The sequence below is a fragment of the Urtica dioica genome, chromosome 4, assembly GCF_054948205.1.
Source record: "Urtica dioica subsp. dioica isolate 48M chromosome 4, U.dioica_male_clone48M_v1_H2, whole genome shotgun sequence".
Taxonomy (NCBI): Eukaryota; Viridiplantae; Streptophyta; class Magnoliopsida; order Rosales; family Urticaceae; genus Urtica; species Urtica dioica.
This window is the reverse complement of record NC_142759.1, coordinates 40,801,617-40,811,316: the sequence shown is the minus strand read 5'-3', so window position 1 is coordinate 40,811,316 and position 9,700 is coordinate 40,801,617.

The following is a 9,700-nucleotide window of genomic DNA, read 5'->3' as shown; positions in this document are numbered from 1 at the left end:
ATGACCTTTTCTCCCGTGAATCCAAACAGAGGCGTCTGAGTTGGGATAGGGCGGAGCCCCCCGAGCTTCATGCGCTCTAGGGTGGTCTTAAAGATTATATCGGCGGCGCTGCCGTTATCAATAAGAACTCTTTTTACCAAGTTGTTGGCCACCTGGGCCTTAAGGACTATAGCGTCATTGTGCGGGTGCACAACTCGTTTGGCCTCTTCATTGGTGAATTGTATCATCTCGTGAGGTACGGACGGAGGTTCCTCATAGGTGAGGTTAACTTGCCCGGCAAGGCCTTCTTGAGAGGCAGCTCTGAGGAGCTTTTTCCTTTGCCGGGCCGAGTCCCCGTCTTGCAAGCCACCTAGTATGGTGGTAACGACGTGGAGTTGCGTATCGGCCGTAGCCGCGACCGCGGCGCGGTCGGTGTTGGCGTTGGCCCCTCCACCTTTCTCAGGCTGTGGCCTGTTGTCCGCGGGGGCTGCCGCTCCTACCATGCGAAGGACAAACTCTTTGAGTTCGCCTTTTTGGATTAATGTCTCAATTTGTCTCCTAAGATGGAAGCATTGAGCGGTCTTGTGACCGTAATCCCGGTGGAACTCACAATAGCGGGACCGGTCACGAGATGCGAGGCTGCCCTTTATCGGAGCCGGAGCGACGAACTTGTCACGTGCCACAGCGTAGATTTGCTCTACTGGGGCGTTCAAGGGAGTGTAACTCGAGTAGTCGCTAAAATTGCTCGCAAGACGCGGCTTTTGAGACGTAGGGGGTCGGCTATCGGAAGCTTGACCTCCCTTGTTTATCCTCTTGCGGGGGTTGCCAGGCTCGTTGCCAGACTCCTCTCGACGGTGGGAGCTTTGGTTGCTGCTCCTCCGGCCGTCGAGGTAATCTTCTACCCCCATGAAGTTTTTGGGCTCGGTTCATTAACTCGGCCATCGTAGAAGGGACTCTGCCGACGACGGACTTTAAGAAGTCTCCGGTGCGCAAGCCCTCGATGATGGCTGTAATTGCGTCACTGTCGTCAAAGCGGTCAACCTTATTTGATTCTGCGGTGAATCGGGTGAGATACTGTCTCAAGGACTCGTTATTCTCTTGCATGATTGACCATAGGTACATCTTGGTCTTCTTTTGGACCATAGATGTAGCAAATCGTGCTAGGAACATGTCCTTCAGGTCTTTGAATGATTGGACGCTTCCTGGTCTTAAATTCTTAAACCACTCAAAACCGGGTCCGGCGAGGGTAAGACTAAAAGCTTGGCATAAAGCCCCAGGTGAAACGCCTTGCATCGTCATCCAAGTTTCGTAATGTTGGATGTGATACGTGGGATCAGTTTTCCCATTGTATGGAGGGAGATTAGGGAGTTTGAAGTTTCCTGTGCACACCTCAGCAAGGATTTGGGCAGTGAATGGCGAGGAATGTTCTTCTATGACCCCGTATGCATCACCGGCCAAGCCGCCTTCACGCAAATCACGCACTTCGTTGCGAAGATTGTGAATCATGGTGACAACATCGAGGCCAGTGTTAGGGGTCACTCCTTGTTCAGGAGGAGTCACCTGGCGCCTTTCATTTGACCCCTGAGCTGTGCGAGGGTCCCTATTGATTGGGGCCGCAAGGTTGTGACCCTTGCGAGCACTTAGCCTCTCCCGGAGGTCTTCGCCACGGTCGTTCCGTTGGGCGGTAAGTCGATCTCTAAGATCCGGCCCGGCGGTATGGGGGCGTGAGCTTGGAGCCACACGCCTCACTCGCCGAGTTGTTGGACCTTCCCTAACATTGCTTCTTTGACCGAGTCGGTCATGGGCTGAACGTCGGGAGGTCTCTTCTTGAGAGGAGATCGGTATTGCCTTTGTTTTAGGCGGCGGGATTGACGGACCGGCTTCGATCTCAACAGGGAGTTCCCCATCCTTGGTGAGAGAAGTCTCGACGTCCGCTGAAATTTCCAAGCCTTCATAGTCGGGGTCATAGTCATGTCCCTCGTCCGTGAGGTCCTCGGATTCCCCGTGGGGGGTGCCTTGGGCAGGCGCCTTGCCCGCCAGTTGGCGGTGGTACCCTGCGTTAGCTATCTTTAGTTGGCGGATTTTCTCCTCCATCTCAAGGATGCGGTCGTCCCGACTGTCCTGAAGTGGAGGGGGCGAAGGTGTTGGAATCGATCTAGGGTTTAAGAAAATAATTAACGCTTCGGTAAGCGCGGAATTTTAAAAATTTTCTTTTACAAGTAAAAACAGTTTTTTACTAACCTAGACAAAAGAGCAAGTACATGTAATTAAAAACTATTATAAGCTAAGACGTTTACTAACCTTTCTTGAAGCTTGATCTTTGAGAAGCTCTTAGAAAGTTGCAACGCTCGTCTCCCCTCATAGCACGTCTCTCTTTCTTTCCTCGGCACCTCGAGCAACCACGAAAGTTTCTATCACTAAATCACTCGAGAGAAAAGGAATTAGTGAGTGGGCACTTTAAAACACTACGACTTAAGAACGAGTCTTGAAGTCGCAGAGCTAAACACTAGGTCGAATGAGGACCTAGGTTCCAAAACAAAAAAACGAAAATAAACTAGAGAGAGAGAGAGGAAGGGGCGGCTACAAGTTCTAGAGAGAGAGGCTCTCAATCTCTAACTTATGTGGAATGAGAAAACAATGAGAATGAAGGCCCTATTCATAGGAGAAGGGTTAGCCTTAGAAATGGGAGTTTCCTCTTTTTTCCAAGCATTCATGAGCAATCTCTTATTGCCCATTCTCTCCATATGCGCCCAACATTGCCATTCCCTTAAGGGATTTGTTTCCTCTTCTTTGCTTGTCTTGGCCGCCCATATACTTTCCCACATTGGGAAATTTGTTTCCTCTTTTTCTTTTGGCAAGTATCATGATACATTTATGCACAAAATATTCTCTCTTTCTTTGGGTATTATGGGCGCCCAAGTGGCTTTCTAGAAGGGGCTTCTAGAAGCTTCTTCATTTGTTCATGACAACATGAAAAAGTCCCATTAAGAATTTTCAATAAAATTCTTATGAAATGAAATTAATCCACAAGGCCCAATTAATCATATTATGGCCGAGTGTTACTTGTCGTCAAATGACCATGTCAAAAAATTTATTGACATTCATTTCATCATATGTCTCAAAAGACAAAAATACCCTTTTGACAACTTTCGTTCTTGTTTTGACTTAGCTTCCAGTTTAACTATTCCTACTCGATGTGATTCGTGACAGTGACCTCATGGACCCAAATGAACAAAGCTTGAGCTAAACACTTGGACTCAAAAGTTCACAAACCTTTTCCAAGTTTAGCTTAATGCCAACTGACTCCACTGAAGAGTTGACACTGAAAATCTCTCGGTTCAAATGAATTTATTTTCTACTCAAGAATTCAACCTAATTATGATGAGCGGATCCAATGAATATTATCTATTTTTACCCTTCATGAATGTCATCAGCTAGTCGGGATTTACTAAATTACCATTTTACCCTTCTAGCTGTTATTTCCTCAACTCCTTTGTCGCTTGTGAATAAGTTAGAAACAATGTATTGACGAGGAGCTAACAAGTCACATTGTTTCATCCAAAAGAGTCAGGACTCAATTTGGACACTGGCTAGTTCATTTATTCACACTCCAAGGAACAAAGCATGAGGTGACATACATTGCATTTCAGCAATCTTGTACATGAATTCCATATCTATGAGAACTTCACAAAGTTACTCATGACATTCTCACAACTTAGTACTTCACCAATAGGCCCTGTTCGGAATCACATAGTGAGTCCGAACTCTGACTTTCTCAAATGAGAATACGTAACCTGTGAAATGACATGTCTCATTTCAGGATTAAGGTAAGCATGATGCAATTCATACATAGTGACTTCGAGACATAAGAGGTTAAATGGTTTGTTCTTATCTTGTCTCTAGAAGTGCACTGGTCAATTCAGTACCTTCGGAAGATACCTAGAAGAACTATAGAGTCTCCAACTCTCAATGCCTCATAACCAGACATCATAGATTCTTCTAACAATCATACTGAGGTCAATAGTCCTTTGACCCTTAGATTGCGAATATATCGTTTTAAGCAAACTACGAAGAGTTTGTTCATGCAAATCTACATTTGTCTCTTCGTAAGTTGTTAAGTTTGTTTATGGACTAAAAGACTGAATGAACGTTTCAACTTTTTATTATAAAGCTTCAAACAAGGAAGATTGAATGAACGTTTCAACTTTTTATTAATGAATAAGCAATTACAAGCAAGAGTCTTCGTAAGACTATATGACATCAAATGTACATAAATACACACTACAACTCTTCTTGTGGGCACGATTGACAACAGAAGGAGTGTGACTCTCGTCTTTGAGAGACTCCTCATCGCCTTGCGCTTGGGAGCGTAGGAAGTATTTCTTCACCCCGGTTGCATTTTTGGGGTTATTCACGCCCTCAGAACGAACGGGTGGTTGACCACTCATGTCTTTCCCGAGTCGAGAAGAAAGGAGTCGAGCGATAGAAGGGATTTTGGGCTGTGTAAGTCGGGTAGTCCCCTCCTTCTAGCGCCAAAATGTTGTCGCACGAAAATGAACAACGATTAGATACCTCGGGCGGTTCGATCCAAGGCCGGACCAAGTGACCGCGCCCGGGCCAAAAATGGGAGCTCGTAGACCGAGCTGCACCCTCCAGACCCTGAGGTGTGTTTTGGGGGGTGTGACCGTGCCAAAGGTTGGCTGCCTACGTACCCTTTAGTCGGGATCAGGTCAGAACGTAGTTCAATTTGTATGTTGAGGGCTATCTTGGGCTCGGAGGCTTGAGAATCCAAGGCTTTAGAGTAGGACCCGGCTCGTAGCTTCTAGTGAAGACTTTAGAGGGGTCGCTTGCCTCGTAGCTCGGAGTTCTAGCTCAATGGCCCAGAAGCAGGAGAGCAGTGTGTACTGCAGGAGCTCGGGTCGCAGAAAAGGAGCGCGCTCCCTCTCGTGGAGGGGGCTCCTTGTATTTCTGAGCCAAGGGAGGAGGAGCACGCGCTCTTGGAATGTCACAAGAGCACGGGAGAAGAGAGAATTCTCGAGTGAGAGTAGTGTTGGATGAGGAGTTGTGGGGCTGAATGAGCGTGTCTTTCCCTCCCCATAAGGGGGGGTATTTATAGCATTGGGAGGAGGCCTTGGGCCGGCCCCTTGAGGCCCACCGGGTGGCCGGGAGCGGGGCGCGCGAGGCACAACGCCCAGGAGGGCACATGGCGCGCAGGGCGTGTCGTCTGGATGGGCGCGGGGCGCGCCGGGCGCGAGACTTGACAGGGCGCGGCGTGCCCGGCAGCGGGTGTGCTCGGCCGAGGCTGTGGGATCGCTCGGCCGAGGCAGCAGGAGTGCTCGGCCAGGGCAGCAGGGATGCCCGACCGAGGCAGCAGAGGTGCTCGGCCGGGGCGCAGGGGCTCCTGGCCGAGGTGGCAGGAGCACCCGGCCGAGGCAGCAGGGGCGCTCGGCCTGGGCAGCAGGGGCGCTCGGCCGGGGGAGCAGGGGCGCTCGGCCGAGGCGGCAGGAGCACCCGGCCGAGGCAGCAGGGGCGCTCGGCCAGGGCAGCAGGGGCGCCCGGCCGAGGCAGCAGAGGCGCTCGGACGGGGCGCTGTGGCGTGCGCGGGCCGGGACGCCCGGGGCGCGGGAGGGCGCGAGGGCCGGGGCGCCCGGGAGCGCGAGAGCACGCGCGGGCTGGGACGCCCGGGGCGCGGGAGCGCGCGCGGGCCGGGACGCCCGGGGCGGAGGGCGCGCGCGGGCTAGGCGCGCTAGGGCGCGCTAAGGCCCACTGGGCCGGGGGCGCAGGTGCGCGCGCGCCGGCCCTGTTGGGCCGTGGGTGTGTCAGGGCGCTCGGGCCTGGTGGGCCGGGGCCCGTTGGGCTTCCGGCCGGCGAAGCCCGGCCGGTCTTGAATTATTTTTGAATTTCCGGCGTCCCAAAAACGACCGGTAACAGAGGGGATTCTCTACGTTCTTGCGTTGCCTCGTAGAAAGTATTCATGTCCTCTAGTCCCTGTGTTGGCTCAACTGTGTTAGGAGTTGATCTAAATCCTTGAGAAACTAGGCTCTCCCTTGCTGCCTCATGCCATTCCCGTGGCTTTTCAGATATTTCCAAAATCATATGAAATCTTCTGACGTCAGGTATCGTTTTCCTCAAATACAAATAAGCTTTTAATTGACCGTTGTCTTTAATCTCAACAGGTTTACATTCACCATCAATCAAGTACTTCAAACCGATTATGTGAGTTGATGGGGAAAGGTCAAGCTCCGTGAACAACATCTGCATCAGTCTAGGGTAGTTCACCGAAGATGACACCATAATACCCAAATTTCCTCCCTCGATGTATACTGAGGGTTTGACGCATGTACCACCGTGCTTCAGAAATATATATATATATATATATATATATATATATATATATATATATATGACATTCCTGCATAGGAAAAACGCATATCTGATTTTGTTATTATCGTGTATGAAAAAAATTAAATGTCTATAATGAGAATATTTGTAGAAATGTATACCTACTATTACACCAGTTGTAGATATATTGTCAACAATTATTGTAATTGTAGACATACGGGTCTACACCTTCAGCTGTTGTAGACTAATATGTCTACAACAACAGAAGTTGTAGAGTTATATGTCTACAACAATTGAAGTTATAGACCTATATGTCTACAATTATTATATGTCTACAGTCTACAATTTCAGAGACTGTAGACGTGTATGTCTACAATTCAAGAACGCAAAAAAACTCAAACGTCTAAAAACATGAAGAACAACACACAAACAAACCCAGCAACAAACAACACAGAGACGACAGATAATGGCACCAACAAACCCAGAACGACGCAGACTTAAAACCCAGACAACAAACACACGAAAACAAAGATGAACGACGAAAAAGAAGCTTTCTTTTAAGATGCACGATGATGACGTTGAACAAACATGAATCTGAAACCTAGAAACTCAAAAACCCGACGAGGATGAACGAAAGCCCAGAAACAAAAAGAGAGGAGAGAAGACGACGACGACGATGAACGAAAGAAGCTTACTTTTAGTCGAGGACGAGGTGGCTAGAGAGCTGAGCTTCACTTCAGAGACACGTAGCTCATGGAGGATGATGAAACCTCTTTCACACGTAGAGAAAAAAGAGAGGAGAGAGAGAATTGTGCATGGCACAGTAAACAAGACCGTATGAGAAGTTTTATTGACCAAGTTTTGGTTTGGGGCTTGAATGAACAAAATTATAAATTAAAGGACAAACCGGATATCAAACTATTATCTCTCCTCAAAACACTACTAAAAGTGTCCAAAAACAAGCTACCCTATATTTTGGTCCAAAACAATATAATCACTACTATAACCAGTCATTTCCCTACAATAATACTAAACAAAAAAAACTCAATTGTTGTAGTTTATCGATCCACTACAGTTAAAAAAATTGAAAACTATAATTATGAATTATGTTTTATCAAAAAATAAAGTCTAACTTAATTTTTTTTAAAGTATTTTGAGCAAAATTTTAAGTATTTTTAAGTATTTTACCAAGGTAATTTTGATTTAAAAAAAAACATTTTTAAAAATATTAAAAGTTATAAGAGGTAAACCCCTACAAAATATTTTCTACTATATACAATCATACATATTTGTATATTACGCACCACAAAGCTCCGTGTAAAATGAAAAAAACTTTCACCGATCTTTTTTCCACACACCGGTGAACTCGAAAGCAACGATCATCGACTCTCCATAAAATCCATTCTCACACAGGTTTGTCTCGCAATGTTCACTTCTTCTTAACTTTTATTTCCGATAATGGAAGGATTTTATTCGATTCATTGATCTTCCGTTTTAAACATAGGTTCCCGATTTAGTTAGAAATTTACAACAAGGATTCAGTTTTTGGTATGCTCATTGCTTTTAGACTGGAATAAGAAGAAAGAAAAACTTCTGTGGCTGGCTAGTTTTGATAAACTTAGGAATTGTGAATTTAGTTTGGGGGTCTATCTCTATATTTCTTTTCAGAAGCTGAAATGGGTTGTTTTCCTTGCAGTGGTTCGTTTTCGAAGAGATTTCCGTAACTGTGGCTGTGTAGTCTATAATCATGAGACTGAGTTTGATCAACTTCGTTTTCCGTAGCTATCCTGGGTAATAGCACAAGGTCTTGATTTACTATTACCAGTGATAATAGGAATCTTTGAGTAAATAAATAAAGAAAATTATTGAATGGTTGAAAAAAGTTTTAAGTTAATGGCCATTTCACATAACTAGTGGTATTTCTGTATCAGTTTCAGGTCTTGTAGTGGACTGAGATTTCGATGGAAGCAGGACGAAGCTCAAGTGAGCCAAGAATTAATCATTAGCGGACTTCCAGACGAGATCGCGCTTTCGTGTCTGGCACGAGTTCCTCGGAGGTACAATCGAACTCTGAGACGTGTTTCGAGGAGATGGAGAAACTTGGTGTGCGGCAAAGACTGGTACACTTTTCGGCGGCGTCAAGAGCTTGAGGAAACTTGGATATAAGCGTTGTGCGCAGACAAGTCGAATCTTTTTCGGTTTTACGTAATGGCGTTGGAAGGCGTTGGAAGCCCAAAAGGCGTTGGAAGCCAATCGCAGAGCTTCCGAGTCGTTGCTCGAATAGGAGAGGGATCATTGTAGGGTTGGGAAAGATGAAAGAGTTTATACTGGATGGGCAGTTGTTCATTGTCCGAAGGTGTTTCCGATGAAGTATACTCGTACGATGCTTCTGCGGACACTCGATCACAAGCTCCTTCCTTGTCAACTCCAAGGTATTGACTTTAAATGTTACTTATTTTCAGTGAAGTTATGGAATGTTGTTAGAAATTCAGATGTAAGAGAATGATAATAACAAGTAGACAAGTAAAGGGCTGATTTAGAATAATTAAAGTTAAGTGAGCTTCTATAAATAAGAGGCGTGAGTTGAGAAAAAGATCATGAAAACTGTATGAGTGGTTAGTGGGGTTCTTAAGTATAGCATGGACCTCTCGAAAGTGTGATATCCATCACTGCGATCCCTTTATATTTTGTATTCCAACGCCAGTTCGTACAGCTGTATGTTTTGATTGTTTGTGGCCGTTGATATATATAAGGATTTTGGGATTGAAGGGAATTTTAATGATGACTTAATAGTGAACAGGGGTAGAGTTTAGAATGATAAGAGATTATTACTTGTTAGGCATGTTCAATTGTGAGGGAATAAAGCTAACCTCTCTCGGAAAATCTAATCACGGTAACCCGTTTGGTTCGTTTCGGGTGCTATTTCAGCTATCAAGTTCAAGACGAAAAGATGTATGCATTGGGGGGGTATGGCTTGGACAATAAAACTCGAAGCTCTTAGGAAATCTACGACCCTCGCACGAGCACGTGGACGCCTCACTCGGACGTCAACGTGGAATACCGTCAACGTGGAATACCGATTCAAGACAACTTCTCGTTTGTGATGGATGGGAAGATTCACGCTCTTTGTGGCATCGACCTATGGGGCGCGCTGGTCCTCGAATCGCCGGGTGACAGGCAGCAACGCCCGACCACTGACGTGGCGGATCGGTGGTGGGGTCGTGGCGACCGGGAGGCTTTACATGTTGGATCAGATTTTGGATACGAGGCTTCTGTTGTGGTGCGAGAATTATGATGGGGACTGGGACTGGTACTGGGGCGGTGCGATTTTTAAACGTTGGAAGAGGCCATCGAGCGTCATTGTGGCTGTTGAATACAC